Source organism: Ailuropoda melanoleuca, chromosome 4, assembly GCF_002007445.2.
Source record: "Ailuropoda melanoleuca isolate Jingjing chromosome 4, ASM200744v2, whole genome shotgun sequence".
Classification (NCBI taxonomy): Eukaryota; Metazoa; Chordata; class Mammalia; order Carnivora; family Ursidae; genus Ailuropoda; species Ailuropoda melanoleuca.
Genome location: NC_048221.1, coordinates 129,006,290 through 129,017,650, shown reverse-complemented (window position 1 = coordinate 129,017,650; position 11,361 = coordinate 129,006,290). Strand labels below are relative to the sequence as shown.

Genomic DNA, 11,361 nt, shown 5'->3' with positions numbered 1-11,361 from the left:
AAAGCACACAGTGACTTAACATATCGAGCCTAAGAACAATGGCCATCAGTCCCATCTGTCCCCAGGAGAAAGAAGCTGCATTCTGAGTCAGTGCTGGGGCCCTGACCCCATTAGGGTCTTCTCTGGGGGAGCTCCCATAATGCTGACATCTTAACTAAAATGGGCTGGTAAGGGGGCACACAGTGCAGCCAGGGGCTGAGCAGAGCTGGGCGAGGGGTGACCCCCTCCTTCTCATGAGATGGCAGGAGGAGAGAGCTTACAGACTGGCTCAACCTTGCCCTTCTTCCTCACTTGCTCCCTGCCTCCTCAGATTGCTGCAAGGAGGACCCTTGCCCCACCCCCACCCCCGTGCCCCAGGGTGCTTCACTCCCTGAGTTTGCTGTGCCCTTGGTGCAGTTGAGGGTGCTGCCCTGAAGGGATGGGGGGCAGGGGTGGGGGTGCGGTTGAGGGGTAGTATTCTAATGGTTGGCATGATGTTGGCACTATGCACTTGGCCCCATGGCAGCTGCTGCCCCGCTCCACAACCCCTGAATCATGGGCTGGAACAGGGCCAGGGACATGGGATTGACTCCATTCTTCTTTTCTGTTTCCAGAGATGGCTGTGATTTGTTCTTCCTCTTCCAGACCTGCGAGAAGGCTGATTCCTGCTCTGGACATGTCTGCATGCTCGTAGCCCTAGCCCTGGACCCCGGCCAGGCCTGGGCAGGTGTGCTGGACCCTGTGCGCTTTCCTTTCGGGCCGGGGCCTCACTCACTGCACCCTGCCCTGCCTGGCGGCACCCTGCGTTCCGGACGCCCAGCCTCCAGGGCCCTGTGATTTGGTGTTGGTGTTACCAGCTGAATGATGAGTAAACTTTCCTGGAATCCTAGAACCTTTTGGAAATAGAACGCCTTGGCAATTTAAAGCATTCTCAGAATCGAAGAATTAGAGATAAATAGAACCTCAAGTTCGGAAAAGATTTTTAAAGAAATCTACCTTCTTTCCAGCACAACGGCCCTGTCTGCCTGCTTTCCTCTCCTGCTATCTCCTCGGAAGGAAGCTTTTCCTTGTGGTAGATGTTCCCAGTGCTTCTCCTTTCCTCCCTGGATCCGTGGGTGGCCCCCCTTTGAAGTCCCTTTGCAGTGAGGATGGGCAGAGTGGCATTTCTCGCCTGCGACATACGAGCAAAAGCCACGTGTCAGATTCTGCGGGGAGGCATCTCTCCCTCTCTGTGTTTCCCTCTCAGCTTTGATGCAGGCAGGTTTGTGAGGAGATAACAGAGCCGCTGGGTCATCCAGACCATCACAGAGGTCAGGGCCTGAAGAGGCCCGAGCTACACAGCAGCCTTTGCGTAAGCGCGAAAGAAACTTGACTGAGACTGGAGGGCATGTGTTACCATCATATAATGTAGCCTGTCCTGGCTGTGATGTTGTGATTTCTAATAAGAAATGCGTGTATTTGGTCTTCGTTCCATTTCTGACACAGAGCTCCTAAATTCCGTGGAATTTCCTAAGTGATGTGAACCCGAAAGATGTTATGTCCATGAGGCGATTTTTGGGCCACACCTAGGGGTGGGGGCTGGTTGCCAGGGGAGCCAACCCGACTACAGGCCTGGGACTTTCAGTCCTACTCCCCAGCCTCCTGGGTGGAGGGAAGGGCTTCAGATGGAGGTCAGTCGCCAATTTAATCAGTCATGCTGATGTAACGAGACCTCCAAAAAACCCTGAAAGAATGGGGTGCAGACAGCTTCTGCATTGGTGAACATGGAGGTTCAGGGAGAGCGGTGCTCTGGGACAGCATGGAGCCTCTGTACCCTTTCCCCACCCCTTGCCTAATGCATCTTTTCCATCTGGCTGTTCCCCGGTTACATCCTTTTGTGATAAACTGGTTATCTAGTAAGTAAAACGTTTCTCTGAGTTCTGTGAGTCACTCTACCAAATTAATTGAACCCAAAGAGGGGGTCACTAGAGCCTCCGATCTATATGTGGTGAGTCGGAAGCACAGGTGACAGGCTGGGGCTGCAGCTGGTGTCTGAAGGCGGGACTGTCCTGTAGGACTGAGCCCTACAAGTGGACCCGATGCTGTTTTCGGGTAGATAGGATCAGAACTGAGCGGACTTGTAGGACACCCAGCTAGTGTCTGGAGATTTGCTTGTTCGTGGTAGGGGAGACCCACCCACCTTGGAATTGGTACCAGAACCCCAAATATTGGCTAATAAACCTAGCCTGTGTTCCAAACTTCCAGAAAGAGGAATTCACCGTGACCATGGCTTTTGGGTTCACTGCTGAGCAGCTGTCAGATGGAGAACTCCTTTTCCCCTCAAATGGAAATCTTGTCTCCTCAAAACTCCCTGGTTGCCCACCCCAGGAAGGTCAAACTCATCTCTGCCTTTTCCTTGCGGGGCCCTGGGTCTCTCCTTTCTATCTGTGCCAACGGTTTCACACTTTAACATGCGTCAGAATCCATTGGAGGGCTTGTTAAGATAAGTTTGCTGGGCTCCATCCCCAGTTTCTGATTCAGTAGGTTTGGGGCAGGACCCGGGAATTTGCATTTTTAATAAGTTCCCGGGGACTGCTGCTGCTGGTGGTCTGGGGACCACACCCTGAGAATAACTGCTGTCTGTTAGCTCTCCCCAGGGGCCCACCAGCCCATGTTGGTCACGTGCGGAGGTACCCTGCTCTGCCACGCCCTGCAGAACAGAGCCCTGGGCTTTGATTCTCCTATACTGGGCTGGAATGGTCTGAGTCTGGCTCTGTCCTTTCCTTGGGCTGTGGGACACTCTGGGCAGGGCCCCCATCATCTATTCATCTCTATGACCCTAAGCCTGACACCAGGCAGTCACAGCAGTAAGTAGGCGCTCAGGGAATGTTTTTTTGAGTGGATGGAACTCATTATCCTCACCTCTGAAATCTCTCACTAATCTTCAGGCTTTTTGTACAGAGACCCCTGTGGAACTCAAACTGTCCACCCTGTAGACATCGAGGCCCAGGCCAGCTTACGGGAGTGTTGGAGAGGGACTGGTGGGCCGGAGTGTGCACCAAGATGGCTTCCAGTAGGAGAATGGGTACATAAACTGTGGTCCATCCAGACAACAGAATACTGTTCAACACTAAAAAGAAATGAGCTCTCAAGCCGTGAAAACACATGGAGGAACCCTGAGTGAGTATTACCAAATGAAAAAAAGCCCACCTGAAAAGGCTATACACTATATGATTTCAACTCTATGACATTCTGGAAAGGCAAAACTATGAAGACAGTAAAAAGATCAGTGGTTGCCAGGGTTTGGGTTGGGGGTGCAATGAACAGGCAGAACAGAGAGGATTTTTAGGGCCGCAAACTTACTGTGTATGATATGATAGTGACGGATACATGTCATTCTACATCTGTGAAAACCCACAGAATGGGCACCACCAAGAATGACCCCATGTAAACCCTGGGCTTTGGGTGATACTGATGTGTCATCAACTGTAACCAGCGGATCACGCTGATCATGTTGATGGGTGGGGGGAGGCTGTGTCTGTGTGGGGACCAGGGATCCATGAGATCTCTGTACCTTCCTCTCATTTTTGCTGCTCTAAAAAAATAGTCTATGAAAAAAAGGTGGGCGAAGTATGTCTCATCCTCTCTCCGGGAGGCTCTAAGCCTGGGGCCTGGTGGGGGGGGGACCCCAGCTTTTCCTGTAAAGACTCAGCTTGGCAAGCCTGCTTCTGTGGTGGGATCTGCAGATGACTTCCCCTGCGCTCACACGGGCCAATTCTGACCTCTGAGAAGTGTCGGGTTGTCTCAGCTTTTGCGAACACTGAACAGGCTAGCTCGCTTGGCTGCATTGCAGATGGTGTAGGCTCTGCCTTCCCGGGGGGCCTGCTGGGCCAGGTCCTCCATTTCTCTGCCCCACATCGACGCCGGACAGGTGAAGTCGCCACCTCCTGTATCACGTGCCTGGCTGGGGCTGCTGGAAACAAGCAGTCGAATGGGACTGTGCTCCCGTTCCTGCCGGCTGCCAGCTCTCAGACAGCCATGGCAGGCCACTGCCAAGCGGGCCGAACGGGGAACAGCCTGTCAATATGAGGACCTCGGATCCTCAGGATGGGTGACTCTGAGGCTGACTTTGGGGTATCCCCCTGTCTCCCCGGGAGAGTACTGACTCTGCTGTAAGTCAGCGAGACCCTATCCTGGCCCTGCAGTCCTGGAAACCAGGCCTGTCGTGGAAGGACGCTGCCAAATTCCAAGTGCTTACTCATGACTTAGAGAGGAATAGGCAACCCTATCCAGAGGCTTCTTTTGATCAGCGCTGCTGTCTGAGGTTCTCGGGTGGCTTCTCACTGTGCTCAGTGACAGATGCCGACCCCAGGCTCTGTGTGTGCAGCTCTAGGCTCATCCTTTCCCCTCCCGCTCCCCTTTCTCTTCTTTCGACTTTAACATTTTTATTCTGAAAACAGTTACACATACGGCAAAATCGAGAGGATGCAGTAATAGACCCCTTACACCTGCTCCCCAGATCACCAGTGATTAACGGGCTGCTCTATTTGCTTCATCTACACTTTGCTTATGTATTTTAAAGCAAACTACTGACATAGATTTCACCCTGAATACTTCGCTCTGCATCTCTAAAAAAATAAGTTTTGTACATAACCAAAATATCACTGTTGCACCCAAAGAAATGAACAATTCTGTGCGATTGCCTGACAGTCCGTATTCCAGTTTCTGCAGTGGTCACAACAATGTCTGCTGTGGTTGGTTTACTTAAACCAGAACTCAAGCAGATCCACAAGTCATTGTATCTCTTAGGTCTCTTCTAAACTAGGACTATACGGTCCTTCCTGCAGTACAGACAGGTTGAAGAAACCAGGTCAGTGGTGCGGATCACATCCAGACTCCAAACCCGCGGCTCCCCCGGGGCAGGGGTGTCAGGAGACAGGCCCTGGGAGCCCCCTCAGACATCCTACCAAAGAGGTGCAGGGTTACTCAATGCTCGAAATGTTTCTGTTTGAAGCCCTGAAGCCTGGAGAAGCTGCCCCTCCTCTGGGAGCCACTGTGACAAACAGAGGGTCAAGTGGGATGGCCCGGAATGAGAATAAAGGCTTTGAGACACTCGTGGTCACACCAGCCCCTCAGGGAGGGAAGAATCAGAGTCTCCGGTAAGGACCCTTTGAAGATGAAGGTCAATGACTCAGAGCTCGTTGGGGCTGGGCACTCTGGTCCCCCTGATCCCTCTGTGAGGGTGGGGCCTGGCCGGGGCCAGGCTGCCTCCTGCCCACATGTGGTCCCCTTTGATGGGGGGCCGGCCCTGCCCTTCAGCTTCCTCGGGGTCCTCTCTGGAGGGCCCAGGGCAGCTTTTCTTCTGCCTCAAGTTGCGGACCAGCTGTGGTCATTTACCCACAGCTGCTGTGGCGGTGACCGTTACGCTGTCCAGAGCCCTCCCCACTGCCCTGTCCCCTGCTCCCGCGTACCCCAGCTCTCTGCGTGCCTCAGTCTGTGGCTCTCTGCACGTTTACTGCAAACAAACAGCTTCTCGAAGCAGTCTGGCTCCATCACCATGAGAGGCCAGGCATGACTTGGGAGGCATCGATTAAAGAGTGGTGTGAATGAGGAGATAACATTTTCCCGCTAGTAGATGGGAACAGTTACTTGAAAAGTTGATAATGTTCACTGTTGCTAAGGGTGTGGGGAACAGTCTCTTCCTCTCTTGGTAGAGTATGACTTATTTTGGAAAATAACTTGGCAACACCCATCAACATTGAAAATGTGCATGTCTTTTCATCCATTCCATCCTTCAACAAATATTTATCGAGTCCTCACTCCGAGCTGGACACTATTCTAGGTGTTGGGGATACAGCAGTACATCAGAAAGATAAGGTCTCTGCTCCCGTGGAGTTTTTATTTTCGTGGGAAAAGCAGATAATACACAAATAAGTCTATCCTGGAATTAGTAAATGCTATGAATGAAAATAAAGGAGGGAAAGGAGATTGAGCGTGGGGTAAGTGTGGCTCTTTCAATCCTTTGGCCTAGGAATTCCATCCCTGGGAAGCACTCACCGAAATGCTTACGCACGTGCACAGAGACACAAGTGCAAATGTTCATAAAAGTAAAACATTGGAAACATCTAGATGCTTAACAATAGAGGAGACGCAGCACAAATTGTGCATCCACACAAATGGATAATCTGCAGCCATTAAAAGCAGGAGAAGCTCCATGTGGACTGAAGACAGGTTGTTAGACACAAGTGGGATGTCCGAGAATCATCTAGAGAGTAGGCCCCATCGCAGGAAAGTAATGCATGTTTGCGAATGCATAGAAGAAAGGTCTATAATAAAAGAGGTCTAAAATAAAACTCCTTGGGGTAAGGGAAAACACAGCACGGTATCAGAGATAGACCTTCCCCGTCATAGCATAAATGCCGTTCCTCGGGATTTGGGGTACCGGTCAAGGAAGTTAAAGGGCTCTTTAGGTTTGTCTGATCGACTCTGGCTTGCGGCTTTTGATGCTGAGGGAGAAAGGGAAGTGAAATGAGTGTTCGCCCCCCAAATCCAAAACTCCTAGCAGCCTCCGCAGGCCCCAAATGACAGAGTTAAGAGGTCGGGAAAGTAGCAGGAAGAGAAGGCCCTGCTTCTGCCAAACAGGGGGTGGGGCCAGGAGTTTCCCCGGCTCCATAGGGAAGGAGTTCCTGCCTCCACTGGGAGATGGGGAAACAGGGTCAGGAAGCTCAGCAGCTCAGCCAGGGTCACAGGGCTTCTGCCAAGTGAGAGGTGGGGTTCGAAGCTACATCTACTGAGGTCCAGAGTCTGGTGTCATTGGTGATGGTTTGGGCCACCCTTCTTGATGACACCTACCCAGCGAGGAGGACAGAGCAGTGGGCAGGTCCCTTATCTGCTCTCCTGGGAAACGAGGACCCCAGAGTTAAGCAGATGTGGCCTGTCCCTAAGACCAGGGCCAAAGCAGGCCATCGTCTTCTGGGCCCCGAAATCCTGGCTCTGGGGAAACTGGGGATCTCTACTTGTCACAACCTGCAGCCCCTGTCAGTAATCCCAGCTGAGAAATGATAATGATAGCAATAATAATGACAATAACGGAACCGTAAAAATAGCTCATAGAACACCAGGCATTGCTCTGAGCGCTTTGCAAACATGAGCTCATCTAACCCTTTTTTAGTTAGTGTCATCCCCTTTTACAGATGAGAAAACTGAGGCACAAAGCCTTTAATAACTGGTCCAAAGTCACGCAGCTCAAAGGAGACAGAGCCAGGATCAAAATTCTGGTAATCAGAGCCCATGCTCTTCTCTTACACTGACCCCCACCCCGTGCTAGTTAACACATCGTATCTTAACTGTGTGCTGGGCATTCTAAGTACGTTAAGTATTAACATGTTAATTGTCCTGAGACAACCTTAAGCGGTAGGTACTCTTAGCATTCCCATTTTACAGATAAGGAAACTAAGCACAGAGAAGTTAAGTCACTTGCCCAACATCATGTAAATGTAAAATGAGCCCCACATTCTGACTACTGAGTTTGTGCTCTTAAACATTACCCTGCATTAATGGATAGGCCCTGAGACTCTAACGCTCTCAACACCCACTTTCTATTTCTAGAGAGGAGTACTGAAAATCCCCACGGGGCCTTTTGGCATCTTCAGGAGCAGGAACAGCTGGTAATTCCTGATCCCTGGTCTCCTTCTGTGGTAGAGGAGCTAGTTGTCGCCCAGTGACCCACGGTGCTGGGAATGACAGACTAATCCCTTTAGTGTCCCACAAAGGCCGCAGTGACATGCCAGCAGGCTGCAGGCTCGGGGAGGGGCTGCCGCTCCAGGGTGAGAGGGCACATTCTAGATTTGGAGCTGCATGGTGGTGGGGGGCATACGGGAGGCGGATACACAGAGCTCCTCTCTCTCCCTCACTTCCCATTCTCTTTCTACCTCATTAGGATGGCAAGACGAATGCAGTTCCAAGGGAAGATAGCAGAAGTGTCCCTCCAGCTCTGCTCATGTCCTGGCAAAAGGAGCTGATCAGGCCAGCGTGTTCCAGGGCGGGACCCCTGCCAGGAGACCGAGCAGGGCCAGGGCGCCACGCACTGCTCTGGGGTCGGCAGGAAACTCAAGGGAGTCGCACGTGGGACCTGGTGGAGAAGCCGGCTGCTCCCAGGCAGCTTTGTGCATTTGGTGGCTTCCGTGGAAACTCGTCAAACAGTTGGCACAAATGCTTCCCTCCTCCAGCGACAGAGCTCACACTTCGGGAAACACTGAACTGCTCTGAAATGTGATAATATCGTCTGTCAATTTCCGCACACAGAATGCTGTTTTCTACAGCGAGAGTATTTGTCTTGGCCTTCTGGAACTTTATGGGCTTCTGGACCAATGCTCTCCACTCCCTGGCTCCCGGGGGGAAGGCTTGTGGGGGTCGATAGGGTATGAGAGGGCAGGGCAATGTGGGCCGAGGCAGTGGAGAGCTCAGAGGAGCAGCTCCCTCTCTGGGCTCAACTTGTGGCCGGGCGGGGGGCGGGTTCTGGGTACATTCCTGAGCCCGGCAGCAGGCACAGCTGCTAGGCAGCAGCTGCAGAGCCCCAGAATGGGGAGAGCAGGGCCTCTCCCTCCTCGGGCCGGGCAGACTACCACCAGCCCCCCAGCTGCATTGTGGGCTATAGTTGGCAGGGGCAGGCACTCAGCCCTCCCCCTGCAGTGAGTTTTGAGCAGGTGCGGTGGGGGCGGGTGTCTGAAGAGGGGAAGGACAAGAGGAACAAAAGTGCCGACGTGGCACTGGGCCTGGCCTCTGTGGGCTCTGAGAGGAGGACCCGGTCACAGTTCTGGTGCATTTGTAATTCAAGCCCGGCTTCTTCCCGCAGGAGGCATTGCTGGAATAGGATGTGCGAGCAGGGGGCTGTGGAAGCTGAGTGCCGAGGAGACATTGAGAGGTTCTGAGCAGGGTGAGGGCAAGATCAGGAGGCAATTCTACCTGGAGGGTCTCGGGAAGCTGGGTAGAGCACACACACTACAGGCTGTGTGGTGACCCAGGTGGGAGACCATAAGGACAGGTCCAGGAAGGAGGTGGTAGAAAGGGCATGAGGGCAGCAATGGACGATTCAGCCTTCCATCGGCTCCCCTCTGTCCTCAGCCCTGGTGCAACAATATGTTCAAGGCTGTCCCCTCCCCTAGGAGTTGACTCCCAAGGGTGCTGGAGGACACCTGGGTTATGTGAAAAGAAGTCTAATGGAAATACCTCTCAGGATAGGAGTCTTCCCGCCTGATGCCCTGAGGCTCTGGGATGATGGGAGTGCTTGAGCAGGTCATTCCCAGGCCATAGTGCTGGGTGGGTCCCTGCCCTCAGTCCCTCTTCCTGCTGTCCCAAGACTTCCACAGCTGTCCTTTATCAGTGCTGCCAGCCATGGGTTTAGCACCTTTGGTGTGCTTTAATCTATTGTGGGGTTTTCCCCCCACCTTTATGCTCAAATTATCTCATTTTCAGCTGGTGGGAGCTTATTCAAGTTAGCTCTGAGTCCTTCTGAAACAGTCCCAGTGATTTCGGCTTTGGTATGACAAGAAGCTTTAAGCTCTTGTACATTTCCTTCCTCAGATCTGCAATCAGCCATTTCTCCAAGTGGCCCTGGTTCCTTTCAGTGGGAAACGGTATTCAGAGAATTCAGAAATCACAGTCGAGGTATGCTTGTGGCCTTCCTTCCTTAGATAAGCAATAGCATAATATAAACCCAGCAGTGCACCTTGTGTTTTCACTTAATCTTATGACTGACATATTACTCAATAGCAGTGGTTGGAGATATAGTCTTCATTCCTTGTTCCAGCTGCCTAATACTGCACTGGGGGGACGTACATTCAGCTAGCCCCTTACCGAAGAATACCTGAGTCAGTTCCAGTCTCTCACTGTTATATATTGTCTTGCAAAGGAGAGCTTCATGCCTGTGTCATTTTGTATCTTAGGAAGAGGTCCCTAAGTGGGATTGCTGGAATAAAGGATAAATGCGCACGGAATTTTCCTAGATCTTGCCTCCATGGGGTTGTAACATTTTTCATTCCTCTAAGTCTGAAAATGCCACAGCTTCTCCCAAATGGTGTGATGTCAAACTTACAGATTTGTGCTAATAGGTAAAAAATGGTATGTCGGGTAGTTTAAATGTGCATCTCTGATGGGTGAGTTTGAGTAGTTTTTTAAAAATATATATATTTAACAGCCATTCTGCCCATTTTAAAATAGGATTGTTCATTGCTTCCTCCTTTAGTTTCAGAAGCTCCTTACTTATTAGGAGAGTAACCTCCTCTTTTAAAGAAGTTACAAGTATTTTTTGTAGTTTTGCCTTTGCCTTTTTACTTTGTTTATGGTGGGTTTTTGTCACTCAAAAGTTTCTGTTTTGTTTTGTAAAGATCATGACTTCGTAGCTAAGATCACAAAGATGGATTTCAAGGGGTCTGACTCCCTTGTCATTTATGCAGATTTTGGAGCGTATGAGCACATACACAGTTTTCGGAGGAAGGAGTCTCTTCTCTTAGAGCCCCTTATTTAAGTGCTTGCCTCTACATTCTCAAAATCTGTCTCCTTGCCTTTAAGCTTTGGCAAATGCTGTGCCTCTGTCATCTAGGACCTCAGTTTCTCCACTGAACAGTGAGGGGACTGGGCAAATGGCCCTTTACGGCCCTCCCCACCCTGGCTTGGGCCCCAGAGTCTGGACCTGCCCAGGCTCCCCCTGCAGCACCCTCCAATCCTGACTCTTCCTGGCCCTTAGGTGGGAGGTGCCACCCTCACTTGCTACATACAGAGCCGATCCTCACCAGTCCCCACCCCACCCCCAGGAGATGCAGGGCTGGGATGAGTCGCCTTGCCTTCCGACAGGGAGAGATAGCCCTGGTTAGCCGCATCGCTGACAGAAGCTCCAGGTGAATCAAGGGTCTATAAGCGAGGTCATACCCACCCTCTTGGCCCAGAATGGAGAGGATTTGGCGCCCAGGAATAAAATAGCCAGCAGGGGTTAATGAATAATTAGACACTAATTCTTTGTGAATGGGAATGAATTATGCTTCACTTGGGTGGAGAAGGTGAGCTGTCCTTGGAATGAGCAGTTCTTGCCTCCCGGGGCTTCACCTTCCGCTGGTGGGGGTGGGGGGGGCAGCAGGATGACTGAAGTCTTTTAAAAGTCTCTACAATGTAGCAAAAGCTCCCAAACCCGAGGTCCTTTCGGAAAGAACAATCCATAAATCTTTGAATTGTTCTCCTGTTTACTCTTCGCTGAGGGCCTGTTGGAGGCCATCCAGGGAGAAGACATCGGCTATCCCAGGAGTCACGGTGATCCCCCCGCAGACAAGGGAGCCGGCCTGTTCAGACGCTGGGCATCACCGAAGAGTCCCCAAACCCAAGAGGCCGCTTGTCCTTCCCTGCAGACACACA

The 11,361-nt window shown here is 51.7% G+C and overlaps 1 long non-coding RNA gene across 1 annotated transcript; it reads left to right on the top strand.

Annotated features, from left to right (window-relative positions):
* Positions 1-3,014: 3,014 nt before the first annotated feature.
* LOC117801804 lies at positions 3,015-9,324 on the top strand. Its single transcript, XR_004624518.1, has 3 exons — positions 3,015-3,138; positions 4,973-5,117; positions 7,898-9,324. It is a non-coding gene; the product is annotated as an uncharacterized LOC117801804 (long non-coding RNA).
* The last annotated feature ends 2,037 nt before the right edge of the window (positions 9,325-11,361 follow it).